The following is a 15,201-nucleotide window of genomic DNA, read 5'->3' on the forward strand; positions in this document are numbered from 1 at the left end:
TATCAATATTTACGTATCGACCATTTTGAGACTCCTCGTCATGTCCGTGATCACATCCGGGACTCCGAACAACCTTCGGTACATCAAAATGCATAAACTCATAATATCACTGTCATCGTAACCTTAAGCGTGCGGACCCTACGGGTTCGAGAACGATTTAGACATGACCGAGACACGTCTCCGGTCAATAACCAATAGCGGGACCTGGATGCCCATATTGGCTCCTACATATTCTATGAAGATCTTTATCGGTCAGACCGCATAACAACATACGTTGTTCCCTTTGCCATCGGTATGTTACTTGCCCAAGATTCGATCGTCGGTATCCAATACCTAGTTCAATCTCGTTACCGCCAAGTCTCTTTACTCGTTCTGTAATACATGATCTCGCAACTAACTCATTAGTTGCAATGCTTGCAAGGCTTATGTGATGTGCAGTACCGAGGGCCCAGAGATACCTCTCCGACAATCGGAGTGACAAATCCTAATCTCGAAATACGCCAACCCAACATCTACCTTTGGAGACACCCGTAATGCTCCTTTATAATCACCCAGTTACGTTGTGACGTTTGGTAGCACCCAAAGTGTTCCTCCGGTAAACGGGAGTTGCATAATCTCATAGTCATAGGAACATGTATAAGTCATGAAGAAAGCAATAGCAACATACTAAACGATCGGGTGCTAAGCTAATGGAATGGGTCATGTCAATCAGATCATTCAACTAATGATGTGACCTCGTTAATCAAATAACAACTCCTTTGTCTATGGTTAGGAAACATAACCATCTTTGATTAACGAGCTAGTCTAGTAGAGGCATACTAGTGACACTCTGTTTGTCTATGTATTCACACATGTATTATGTTTCCGGTTAATACAGTTCTAGCATGAATAATAAACATTTATCATGATATAAGGAAATAAATAATAACTTTATTATTGCCTCTAGGGCATATTTCCTTCATGAAACCCTGACTGATGCGAGATCTCAAGCACGCGGCGGGCGCCTGGGTTGATGAACTTCCATCAGTTCTCTGGGGATTGAGGACAACTCCTAATCGGTCGACTGGCCGAACTCCATTCTTCTTGGTCTACGGGGCTGAAGTTGTTCTACTCAGTGACTTACTTCATAATGCACCACGAGTTGAGCTCTTCTCTGAAGATGAAGCAGAACAAGCTCGGCAAGACGCAATCGACCTCCTAGAGGAGGAAAGAGAGATGGCCTTGATCCGGTCGACCATTTATCAACAAGACTTGCGTCGATTCCACGCTAGACACGTGAAGGGTCGAGCCTTTCAAGAGGGAGACTTGGTTCTTCGAGTGGATCAGCAGAAACCACACAAGCTCGCCCCAGCTTGGGATGGTCCCTTCATTGTCACCAGAGTGCTCCACAATGGAGCATACCACCTTTACAGTGTCGAGCATAAGAAGGACGAGCCACGGGCTTGGAACGCGGAGCTGCTCCGCCCCTTTTATACTTAAGTACTCGTTCGAATAAAATGTAATAAGAAATACCTTTGTAATTTGTTTATCAAAGACAAGAGCTTTACAGTCCTCTGGCACGATTGTCGTTGCTTTTGTTTACATCTGAAAACCCCTAGTGGGTGACTTAGCTACGGATCCGTTTCGCCTAAGTTCGAAAGAAAATCCTACCGAGTGGTGAGCAAGCCTCTCACTCAGGGGCTTAGCTGTGAACCCGTTTCGCCTAAGTTTTCAAAATCCTACAGAGTTGTGAACCAGCTTCCCACTCGGCGGCCTAGCTGCAGTCCAGTACTTGCCTAAGTTTGTAAAATCCTACCGAGTGGTGAGCCAGTCTCCCACTCGGGGGCTTAGCTGCAGTCCAGTACTCGCCTAAGTTTGTAAAATCCTACCGAGTGGTGAGCCAGTCTCCCACTCGGGGGCTTAGCTGCAGTCCAGTACTCACCTAAGTTTTCAAAATCCTACGGAGTTGTGAACCAGCCTCCCACTCGGCGGCTTAGCTGCAGTCCAGTACTCTCCTAAGTTTGTAAAATCCTACCGAGTGGTGAGCCAGTCTCCCACTCGGGGGCTTAGCTGCAGTCCAGTACTCACCTAAGTTTGTAAAATCCTACCGAGTGGTGAGCCAGTCTCCCACTCGGGGGCTTAGCTGCAGTCCAGTACTCGCCTAAGTTTAAAAAATCTTACCGAGTGGTGAGCAATCCTCCCACTCAGGGGCTTAGCTACAGTCCAGTACTCGCCTAAGGTTTAAAATCTTCCCTCATCCGCAAGGACGACGAGGTGCAGATCAACCGCGGCCTTCTTCTCCGAGCTACGCCACAAATACAACGTGTGCTCCATCTCCATCCGCAAGGACGACGAGGTGCAAGTCGACTGCAATCCTTTCCCTAGGAGCTGCACCACAAGTACAACGTACGCTCCATCCCTACCCGCAAGGGCGACGAGGTGCAAGTCAACCGCGGCCCTCTTCTTCGAGCTATGCCACAAATACAACGTGCGCTCCATCCTTGTCCGCAAGGACAACGAGGCGCAGGTCGACTGCAACCTTCTTCTTCAAGCTACGCCACAAATACAACATACGCTCCATCCTTGTCCGCAAGGACGACGAGGCGCAGGCCGACTGCAACCTTCTCCTTCGAGCAACGCCATAGATACAACACGCGCTCCACCCTTGTCCACAAAGACGACAAAGCGCAGTTCGATTGAAGTCTCCATTTCAAGGTTGCATCTCAAACACGAAGGTCATTCCAAATAGGAAGCAGATTCCAAAAGCAATCGCAAGCATACTCAAAAGCAGTTCAGATAAATCCTAAAGTTCCAACCGGCAAATCAAAAGTATTCGAGCATCAAGGCCGAAGGAGTTTAATGGTTACAGAAACCACTCAGCATTCCGAGGCAAATTTAAGACAGGTTTAAATCTCATAGTTTGTTCACTCGGCAGGAGGAGGGCTGGCGGGTTCGACGAATTCATCCAAGTCGATTCCATCTGCGATCCGAGTGGCAGCAGCGATGGAAGTCTCCATAAAGGACTGGAAGTTGTGCCTTTTGGTGTTGGTGACCTTGATCGCCGCCAGCTTGTCTTCACGAGCTTCCTTGCAGTGGACCCTTACCAAGGACAACGCCACGTCGGCACCACACCGGGAAGAGGACTTCTTCCACTCTAGCACTCGACCAGGAATCTCGTTGAGCCGAGTCATCAGAGATTCGAGGTCATTTTGAAGCGTCGCCCTTGGCCAGAGTGATGAGTCGATCCGTGAAACTGCCACCTTCAGACGAGCGAGGTAACTTGTGAAGCTTGCGACACGGGATTCCAGTCGAAGCACATTCATGGCAGCCTCGTCGCCGACCGGAGAAACGATAGGGTCTAAACCCGTCTCGATCCGTCCAGTTTCCTCGTCAAAGTTTTGGCAGAATTCTGTAGTCAAAGAGTTAGTGAGTCGACTGGACATGATTAACTTGCAAGCAGTAAAGCAGTCGGATTAAAAGGAGTACCTTCCAGCATAAGATAGAGCTTCTTGGCAAGAGTTCTCAGATAGGCTTCTGTGTCATTTCTCTTACGGACCACGGACTCCAGCTTCTCATTCAGAGCAATCTTATCCTTCTTCAGACGAGTCACCTCTCGGTTGGACTCATTGAGAGAGGACTTCAGCTTGTTTACCTCTCCTTCCAACACTCCGATCGAAGCTAGCTTCTGGTCTGCAAGGGCAGTCTTATCTTGAGCTTCCTTCTGCGTAGCTGCAAGGTCCAAGTCCTTCTTCTCCAGAGCCAACCTCATTTTCTCTGCAAAAGAAGAAATCGGATCAAACAAGAGATCAAAGAAATATCTTAAAAGACGATCGATGTGAACAGTCGACAGGCAGTTACCTTCCATACCAGCAGCTTCATCTTGAGCTTTCTTCAACTTTTGTTGGGCCAGCTCCAAGTCGAGGTTGAGTTGCCTTACTTCTCCTCAAATTCGGCAAACTTAGAAACGAGAGTACAAGATTTCTACAGAAGGTAAAAGACATGTCAATCGATAAGATCAAAGATTATTTACTTCTGAGTGAATAAAACTTAAAAGTTTACTCAGACCCCAGTCGACTGCCCGCAGTCGACTGCGGTCTCGGGGACTACACCCAGCGGGTGCACTTGGCGTGCCTCCACTGATTCAGACCCCGCTCGACCGGTCTGCCCGGGTCGAGTAAAAAAAATTCAGACCCTGGCCGACTGCCAGCAGTCGACCGCGGTCTCGGGGACTACACCTAGTGGGTGCACTTAGCGTGCCCCACCGGTTCAGATCCCACTTGACCAGGCCGAGTGGAAGAGCGCAAGTGCTAGAGACAACAAAACACCCAGTGGGTGTACAGATTCGACGCAAACAATAAGAGATCGTATGAAAGAAAATATTTCAGGTAGCATATCCTAATAGAACAAGGTCAGTCGAAAGTCTACTTACCTGGACATTGGCTCGAAGAGCCGCGCTGGCATCGTAAGCAGCCTGGCTATTCTCGTGCACCGTCTTCATCCGCTCCATCATCACGTTAGCCTGACGGATGGCCTCCGCAGCCGCGTCCAACTGGTTTTCTGGAACATGGTAGTTGGTGAAGAAGGGGGCAGACGACCCAGGTGCGGCAGCTTGGAGCTCCGAAGCATGAGGTTGGACGATTGAAGGAAACACCAGTACAATCGACGGTGCAGGGCGCTCACTCGAAAATGGGACAACGAAAGTTACAGAGGCCCCACCTGCGTCTTCAGATTGCCGGACGGTTGGTGTTGTCATCGGTCCCTGCTGAGATCCCTTGTTAGCTGCTACTTTTTTTTGTTCTTTCTGGTCCTAGGGGCCACATCTTCATCATCATCCGGAAGATCAATGATGTTGGGTGGGGCTGCAGATAAATCAGTCGACCCCAAGTGAATCATCAGAATTTAATGGACCAAATAATCAAGAACAAGATCATGAGAGTTTTACCTGGGTTGGAGGTAACCGCGTCTTCCATTTCCTCGTCTCGGTATTGGTAGGAAGAAGTCCTAGATGTAGCAGCACTGCAAATGTCAACATTCAGTCGGTTATGTTCTGTTGCTCGAGTCGACCAAAAGATCGGGTCAGATGATTACCCGAAGATGGTGGGGATGGTCACTTTGATTTTGGTCAAAGCCTTTGGTGGTTTGGAGGAGGTGGCCTTCAATGCTTTCGGCGCAGGAGGCGGCGCAACCTTGAGCTGTTTTGATACCTTCTCAGTCGGTGCCGGGGAAGACGTCCGAGGGCACTTCGAAGATTGCCCAGTCGGTGCGGCCGCCAGGTCAGGGGTGCTCGCCGGGTCGTGAGCGTGCTTGGACCTCCTCTCTCTGCGAGGAGGCGAGTCGACCTCTTCTTCATCACTCGAGTCGTCGCTCTCCTCGTCCTCCTTTGCATCCGAGTGCCACTCGCCACTCTCGCCCCCGCTCACCCCTTCCTCGACATTTTGCTCCTGCACTCCATTGGGCATCGAGTACATATCAATAAGAGCCTAAAAAGACAATGAACAAAAGAAATACAGTCGACCGTCAACAAGATGTTACACAGTGAATCAAGAAGATACTTGGCAATGCAGAATCATACATGTTCCGGCTGGCGCAAATGGTCGAATGGAATCACCCTCCTAGACCCCCGGGGATTATCTTTGTTGCTGGTGATTCCTCTTAGCCACTTCTCCACCGTGTCTTCACTAACGTCCTCCGGGTGGATCTGAGTGGAGTCCTCGAGTCCCGAGTACATCCACATCGGATGGTCACGGGCTTGGAGTGGTTGGATGCGTCGACTGAGAAAGACCTCCAGCAGGTCCATACCAGTCACTCCGTCGCGGACAAGTTGGACGACCCGCTCGACCAACACCTTCACCTGCGCCTTCTCTTCTGGGATCACCCTCAAGGAGGAGGGATTCTCCACTCGAGCCAAGGAAAAGGGGGGAAGTCCAGTCGATTGTCCCGGGGTCGGCTGATCCTTGCAGTAAAACCAGGTCGACTGCCAGCCCCGGACCGAGTCGGGAAGGATCATAGCTGGGAAGGTGCTCTTGTTCCTCATTTGAATTCCAAGGCCCCCACACATCTGTATCACGTGCGTCCTCTCGTCACTCGGGTTGGCCTTCTTGACTGTCTGGGAGCGGCACGTGAATATGTGCTTGAAGAGACCCCAGTGCGGTCGGCAGCCCAAGAAATTCTCGCACATGGACACGAAAGCAGCGAGATACATGATGGTGTTTGGAGTAAAGTGGTGGAGTTAAGCCCCGAAGAAGTTCAAGAAACCACAAAAGAAAAGGGTGGGGAGGCAAAGAAAACCCGCGGTTGACATGAGTGGCGAGGAGGACACACTCACCCTCCTGCGGCTGTGGCTCGGTCTCGTTCCCCGGGAGCCGCACCGATTGGTGAGGGATCAGTCCCCCCTCAACCAGGTCGTCGATGTTGTCTTGACTGATTGTCGAGCGGATCCAGTCGCCCTGGATCCAGCCAGGCGCCAGGCCGGACCTCGACGAAGATCCGCCCCGGCTGGTCTTCTTCCCTTTCGCCTTCGCCGTCGCCTTCTTTGCGCGCTCCAACGCCACCGCCTTCTCCTTCCCCATGGCAGCGAATCGAGTCCGAGCGGGGCTACGACGCCGAGAGCGGAAGCAGGCGCAACGGAGAAATCAGAGGAAGAAGAAGGAGAATGAGGGTGCACTGTTCAAAAGCCCGGTCCGATGCCTTTTATAAGGACACTTCCGAGTGACTGACTTGTAGGCCCAGACGATTTTATCAAATCCCGCAACAGTCGCGCGCGCGATACGTGGCGAAAAAGGTGGCACGGGGATCGAGGTGACCTGCCTAATCTGTCTTGATTACCGCGGCCTCCCCCGCCCGGCACGCTTCCCAAGATCCGAATCCCGTGAAATCCGCGGACATCAGAACAACTTGACAGAAGGAAGACATCCTTCGCATCATCACTCGAAACTCTTCAGTAAAAGTTCACTCGACAAAAACTAAGAATGGATCAAGGCGACTGAAAAAGAAGTTGGTGTCATAACCTCAGTTCATTGATCCAGAACAAGATATACTCATAGCACGAAAAATGAGTCGGAAGTGTTCTCAACTCCTTCCTCACTCAAACCCCGATCCATTCGGGGGCTAATGATGAAGCTATGTACCTAGGGTAGGGTCATGGAGCTGTCCAAGATACCCTCCCCAAGGACATCTCTAAAGGAGGCAGAAGCACTCAAAGAAAAATCATCATCCACTCGACCATGAAGCTATGTTCCACTTGACAGTCTCGAAGACACTCGACCGTCTGGACAATCACTCGACTACCAGAAGACCTAGAGCCACTCCACTCTGCAACGGTTGGGAATTAAGTCATAGCTTTAATGATCATTATGTATCTTTATTGCAGGCGTTACCAGTAATGTCCCCATCTTTATGTACCTTATACCCTTTGTAACTGAGGGCGGGAGGAGTCTGGCGAACTCTATATAAGCCACCCCCCTCCTCAGGGACAAGGGTTCGCACCCTCTGTAACACACACGCATATAATCCAGTCGACCGCCTCCGGGCTCGGAGACGTAGGGCTGTTACTTCCTCCGAGAAGGGCCTGAACTCGTAAAACTCGCGTGTACAACTCCTCCATAGTTAGGATCTTGCCCCTACATTCCTACCCCCTATTCTACTGTCAGACTTAGAACCATGACAATAGCCATATTGTTTCTTGTCATATATCTTGCTATCACATAGTTGTTTATCTTGCTTAGTATAAGTTGTTGGTACACATAGGTGAACCTAGTTGTAGGTTTTGTGCTTGCCAAATTAACCGCTAGGTTTCTTCCACATTTGTTCAAGCATAAACAGTAATTATTTTAAATCGCCTATTCACCCCCCTCTAGGCGACATCCACGATCTTTCAAAGGACTAGGTTGGAAGCGGAATATACTAGTGCACGGGGAATCTTCCCCACATGAACATGATGCAGATAAATAGGAATATAGAGTACTAAGAAGAGCGAGGGCTCACGTACGGGAATATATCTCCGCGCTGGTGCGATCGGAAAACCAGTTGAGGCCGAGGCAGTACGGGTGGATCCCGACGTTGTGCTAGTTGACGGTGCGGAGCTTGCCCTTGAAGATCGCGTACCGGCGCTCCGCCTCGATGGCGGAGTCGTATGACACCCTGTGCTCTGCCATCCACTCCAAGAACACCTGTCGCGTCTCCTCCTCACTCCTCTCCCTGTACGACGTGATCGCCGCCTCCGCCTACCCCGCCGCCGACACCAGCAGAAGCAGCAGCAGCGTTGCCCGTGAGACTGTAATAAGTAAGGCTGTTACAGTTGTCTAAACTGCAAGCCATGACATGTCAACTGTTGTTTGCTGGATGTTGTTGTTGCCTTGGCTTTTAATAAAAATTGGGGCGGGAAACCCCTCTCGTTTAAAAAAAGGCAAACGCATACAGTGTTGGCGGACAACTCCCTGCCGCCTGACGCGCATGCTCCACCATTGGTTGCGTCGTCTCTGCTGTCCACTGTTGACCCGCCCCCGTCAAAAGCATACTGATACTTCATCATACGCCCTCGAGGCACCCCGGCAAAGCAAGCTGAGATGTCATCGGTTGGCGAATCATTTTTCCAAAGCTTAACCTTGAATAAATCATTGTAACCAGCCATGACATCATACGAATTAAATCCATAAAGAACCCATGACATCACAACAGATCTTTTGCATTAACCGGTCGTCCGAGAATCGTGGCGCCTACACTGTTGAGATAATCATGTTGCTTCCTCGATTTCCGCGCATGCCATTTTACTGTTTCCTTATAAATAGGGACGGGAGGGGGGTTCCTTTTTCCTTTTTACCCCCACCCCTCTCTCTTCTTCTTCCTCGCGTCGACCGCTGATGTCTACTACACAACCTTCTTCTTGTAGACGTTGTTGGGCCTCCAAGTGGAGAGGTTTGTAGGACAGTAGCAAATTTCCCTCAAGTGGATGACCTAAGGTTTATCAATCCATAGGAGGCGTATGATGAAATTGGTCTCTCTCAAGCAACCCTGCAACCAAATAACAAAGAGTCTCTTGTGTCCCCAACACACCCGATACAATGGTAAATTGTATAGGTGCACTAGTTTGGCGAAGAGGTGGTGATACAAGTGGTATATGGATAGTAGATATTGGTTTTTGTAATCTGAAAATATTAAAACAGCAAGGTAACTAATGATAAAAGTGAGCGTAAACGGTATTGCAATGCGTTGAAACAAGGCCTAGGGTTCATACTTTCACTAGTGCAAGTTCTCTCAACAATAATAACATAATTAGATCATATAACTATCCCTCAACATGCAACAAAGAGTCACTCCAAAGTCACTAATAGCGGAGAACAAACGAAGAGATTATGGTAGGGTACGAAACCACCTCAAAGTTATTCTTTCCAATCAATCCGTTGGGCTATTCCTATAAGTGTCACAAACAGCCCTAGAGTTCGTACTAGAATAACACCTTAAGACACAAATCAACCAAAACCGTAATGTCACCTAGATACTCCAATGTCACCTCAAGTATCCATGGGTATGATTATACGATATGCATCACACAATCTCAGATTCATCTATTCAACCATCACAAAGAACTTCAAAGAGTGCCCCAAAGTTTCTACCGGAGAGTCAAGACGAAAACGTGTGCCAACCCCTATGCATAGATTCCCAAGGTCACGGAACCCGCAAGTTGATCACCAAAACATACATCAAGTGGATCAATAGAATACCCCATTGTCACCACGGGTATCCCACGCAAGACATACATCAAGTGTTCTCAAATCCTTAAAGACTCAATCCGATAAGATAACTTCAAAGGGAAAACTCAATCCATTACAAGAGGGTAGAGGGGGAGAAACATCATAAGATGCAACTATAATAGCAAAGCTCGCGATACATCAAGATCGTACCACCTGAAGAACACGAGAGAGAGAGAGAGAGAGATCAAACACATAGCTACTAGTACATACCCTCAGCCCCGAGGGAGAACTACTCCCTCCTCGTCACGGAGAGCGTCGGGATGATGAAGCTGTCCACCGGAGAGGGATTCCCCCTCCGGCAGGGTGCCAAAACGGGTCTAGATTGGCTTTCGGTGGCTACGGAGGCTTCTGGCGGCGGAACTCCCGATCTATTGTGCTCCCTGAAGTTTTTAGGGAATATGGGTATATATGGGAGGAAGAAGTACGTCGGTGGACCTCCGGGCTGTCCACGAGGCAGGGTGGCGCGCCCAGAGGTAGTGGGCGCGCCCCCCACCGTTGTGGGCAGCCCGGGACTCTCGTGGTCCAACTCCGATACTCCGTGGGCTTCTTCTGGTCCAAAAATAAGTTCCGTGAAGTTTCTGGTCAATTGGACTCCGTTTGATTTTCCTTTTCCGCGATACTCTAAAACAAGGAAAAAACAGAAACTGGCACTGGGCTCTGGGTTAATAGGTTAGTCCCGAAAATAATATAAAAGTGTATAATAAAGCCCATAAACATCCAAAGTTGATAATATAATAGCATGGAACAATCAAAAATTATAGATACGTTGGAGACGTATCAGCATCCCCAAGCTTAATTCCTGCTCGTCCTCGAGTAGGTAAATGATAAAAACATAATTTTTGATGTGGAATGCTACCTAACATATTTATCCATGTAATTCTCTTTATTGTGGCAAGAATATTCAGATCCATAAGATTCAAGACAAAAGTTTAATATTGACATAAAAATAATAATACTTCAAGCATACTAACCAAGCAATTATGTCTTCTCAAAATAACATGGCCAAAGAAAGCTATCCCTACAAAATCATATAGTCTGGCTATGCTCCATCTTCACCACACAACATATTTCAATCATGCACAACCCCGATGACAAGCCAAGCAATTTTTTCATACTTTTGATGTTCTCAAACCTTTTCAATCTTCACGCAATATATGAGCGTGAGCCATGGATATAGCACTATATGTGGAATAGAATGGTGGTTGTGGAGAAGACAAAAAGGAGAAGATAGTCTCACATCAACTAGGCGTATCAACGGGCTATGGAGATGCCCATTAATAGATATCAATGTGAGTGAGTAGGGATTGCCATGCAACGGATGCACTAGAGCTATAAATGTATGAAAGCTCAACAAAAGAAACTAAGTGGGTGTGCATCCAACTTGCTTGCTCACGAATACCTAGGGAACTTGAGGAGGCCCATTGTTGGAATATACAAGCCAAATTCTATAATGAAAATTTCCCACTAGTATATGGAAGTGACAAAACAAGAGACTCTCTATCATGAAGATCATGGTGCTACTTTGAAGCACAAGTGTGGAAAAAAGTATAGTAGCATTGTCCCTTTTTTTGCCTTTCTTTTTGTATTTGGCCCCTTTTTTATTTGGCCTTTCTCTTTTTTTGGGACAATGCTCTATTAATGATGATCATCACACTTTACAACTCAATGATTACAACTCGATACTAGAACAAGATATGACTCTATATGAATGCCTTCGGCGGTGTACCGGGATGTGCAATGAATCAAGAGTGACATGTATGGAAGAATTATGAACAGTGGCTTTGCCACAAATACGATGTCAACTACATGATCATGCAAAGCATTATGACAATGATGGAGCGTGTCATAGTAAACGGAACGGTGGAAAGTTTCATGGCAATATATCTCGGAATGGCTATGGAAATGCCATGATAGGTAGGTATGGTGGCTGTTTTGAGGAATTTATATGGTGGGTTTATGGTACCGGTGAAAGTTGTGCGGTACTACAGAGGCTAGCAATGGTGGAAGGGTGAGAGTGCGTATAATCCATGGACTCAACATTATTCATAAAGAACTCACATACTTATTGCAAAAATCTATGAGTTATCGAAACAAAGTACTACACGCATGCTCCTAGGGGGATAGATTGGTAGGAAAAGATCATCGCTCGTCCCCGACCGCCACTCATAAGGAGGACAATCAATAAATACATCATGCTCCGACTTCTTAACATAACGGTTCACCATACGTGCATGCTACGGGAATCACAAACTTCAACACAAGCATTTATCAAATTCACAACTACTCAACTAGCACGACTCTAATATCACCATCTCCATATCTCAAAACAATCATCAAGTATCAAACTTCTCATAGTATTCAATGCTCTTTATATGAAAGTTTTTATTATATCCCTCTTGGATGCCCATCATATTAGGACTAGTTTCATAACCAAAGCAAACTACCATGCTGTTCTAAAGACTCTCAAAATAATATAAGTAAAGGACGAGAGTTCATCTATTTTTTCAAAATAAAACAACCACCGTGCTCTAAAAAGATATAAGTGAAGCGCTAGAGCAACAACAAACTACTCCGAAAGATATAAGTGAAGATCAATGAGTAGTCGAATAATTATGCAACTATATGAAGACTCTCTAACATTTAAGAATTTCAGATCTTGGTATTTTATTCAAGCAGCAAGCAAAACTAAATAAAATAAAATGACGCTCCAAGCAAAACACATATCATGTGGTAAATAAAAATATAGCTCCAAGTAAAGTTACCGATGAACGAAGACGAAAGAGGGGATGCCTTTCGGGGCATCCCCAAGCTTAAGCTTTTGGTTGTACTTGAATATTTCCTTGGGGTGCCTTGGGCATCCCCAAGCTTAGGCTCTTGCCACTCCTTATTCCATAATCCAATGAATCTTTACCCAAAACTTGAAAACTTCACAACACAAAACTTAACAGAAAACTAGTAAGCTCCGTTAGTATAAGAAAATAAATCACCACTTCAAGGTACTGTAATGAACTCATTATTTATTTATATTTGTGTTAAACCTAATGTATTCCAACTTCTCTATGGTTCATAAACTCTATTACTAGCCATAGATTCATCAAAATAAGCAAACAACACACGAAAAACAGAATCTGCTAAAAACAGAACAGTCTGTAGTAATCGGAATCAAACATACACTTATGGAACTCATAAAATTCTCAAATAAATTGCTGGACGTGAGAAATTTATCTATTAATCATCTGCAAAAATAATTAACTAAATATCACTTTCCAAATAAAAATGGCAGCAAATCTCGTGAGCACTAAAGTTTCTGTTTTTTACAGCAAGATCTCAAAGACTTTCCCCAAGTCTTCCCAAAGGTTCTACTTGGCACAAACACTAATTAAAATCATAAAACCACATATAAACAGAGGCTAGATGAATTATTTATTACTAAACAGTAACAAAAGGCAAGGAACAAAAATGAAATTGGGTTGCCTCCCAACAAGCGCTATCGTTTAACGCCCCTAGCTAGGCATGATGATTTCAATGGTGCTCACATAGAAGATAAGAATTGAAACATAAAGAGAGCATCATGAAGAATATAACTAGCACATTTAAGTCTAACCCACTTCCTATGCATATGGATTTTGTGAGCAAACAACTTATGGGAACAAGAATCAACTAGCATAGGAAGACAAAACAAGCATAACTTTGAAACTTTAAGCACACAGAGAGGAAACTTGATATTATTGCAATTCCTACAAGCATATATTCCTCCCTCATAATAATTTTCAGTAGCATAATGAATGAATTCAACAATACAGAAAAAGGGTAATCATAATCATGACAAGTTTTATAAATATAATCATCATTACCTTTTATAGCATATGTATCATCACAATAATTATCATAAGTAGCAACTTTGTTCTCATCATAATCGATTGAAACCTCTTCCAAGATAGTGGAATCATTAGTAAATAAAGTCATGACCTCTCCAAATCCAATTTCATAATTATCATAATAAGATTCAACATCCTCCAAAATAGTGGGATCATTACTTCCTAAATTTGACACTCTTCCAAACCCACTTTTATCAATATAATCATCATAAGTAGGAGGCATGCTATCATCATTATAAATTTGCATATCAAAACTTGGGAGACTAAAAATATCATCTTCATTAAACGTAGCATCCCCAAGATTGGGACAAACATTAATTGTAGCAAATATATTCTCAAAAACATCATCTTCTTCAAACATAGCATCCCCAAGCTTGGCCCTTTTCATATCATAAGCATAATCACTCTCATCATCAATAGTATGGATAGCACCAATAGTATAGCAATTATTATATTCTTCCAAGAAAATGCCAAAAATATTTTCAAGATCATAAGAATTATCATTATCTTCCCAATCATAATCATCACAACAAGCAATAGGCATAACGAGATCATCATCAAGTGCATCATCTTCCACAATTATATTTTCATGAGGCACAACAGTAATAGGAGCAACATTATTTGGGAGAGATATCTTTTTATCTCTCTTCCTTTTTCTTTTCTTCTTCTTCACCACATCATGTGTGGGTTCAATCCTATTTTTGGAGCTCCTTTTTAATGAGATTGGTCGAATAGAAGGCTCCTTCTTGTTACCTGATTCATCATAAGAAATAATAGGAGGATATTGGGAAGTCTCTTCCCTTTCGTTAGTATTCTCTTCATCTTCTATTTGTTTTCTTTTCTTTATATAATTGGCAATATAAGGATTTTCAATACAATTCACCGCACAATACATATAAATTTCCTCTAGATCAAAATCAAGAAATTTATCGAGATTAAATTTTGGAATACCCTCAGTTATACATTTCATTTTATTCATAACCCAAAAGAAGACTAAGCTCTTTATGATGCTCAAGGGTAATCAAGTTATCACAATTTTTGGACACGATTTGATCATGAAACAAATAGCATTGGAGTTTTAAATGACCATGTTCATTGCAAAGTTCACAAGTATGGCGATAAATATTGAATCTTTTAGCACAAATATCTAGCCTTTCTTGCAACAATTTAGTTTCTAAGTACATATGCCTCTTGCAATATCTATCTTCCCTATTTGGTGTGTACTTGCAAACCCAATGCACTCCACAAAAATTGACATGTTTATAGGAGACATTTTCATCATAATTAGTGCAATCATCATTAGTACTATGGATATTCAAGGAATTCATACTAACAATATTGCAATCATGCTCATCATTCAAATATTTAGTGCCAAACATTCTAATGCATTCCTCTTCTAACACTTTGACATAATTTTCCTTTCCATCATACTCACAAAAGATATTACAAAGATGAAGCGTATGAGACAAACTCAATTCCATATTTTTTGTAGTTTTCTTTTATAAACTAAAGAGAAAAGTATACTTTTCATCCCTTAATTCTTGGCGAAGTCTAGATTTGGTCCCTCAACTTCAAAACCGGACAACTTGCGCCCT

The sequence above is a fragment of the Triticum urartu genome, chromosome 4A (assembly GCF_056163025.1).
Source record: "Triticum urartu cultivar PI428250 chromosome 4A, HENAU_Tu73, whole genome shotgun sequence".
Classification (NCBI taxonomy): Eukaryota; Viridiplantae; Streptophyta; class Magnoliopsida; order Poales; family Poaceae; genus Triticum; species Triticum urartu.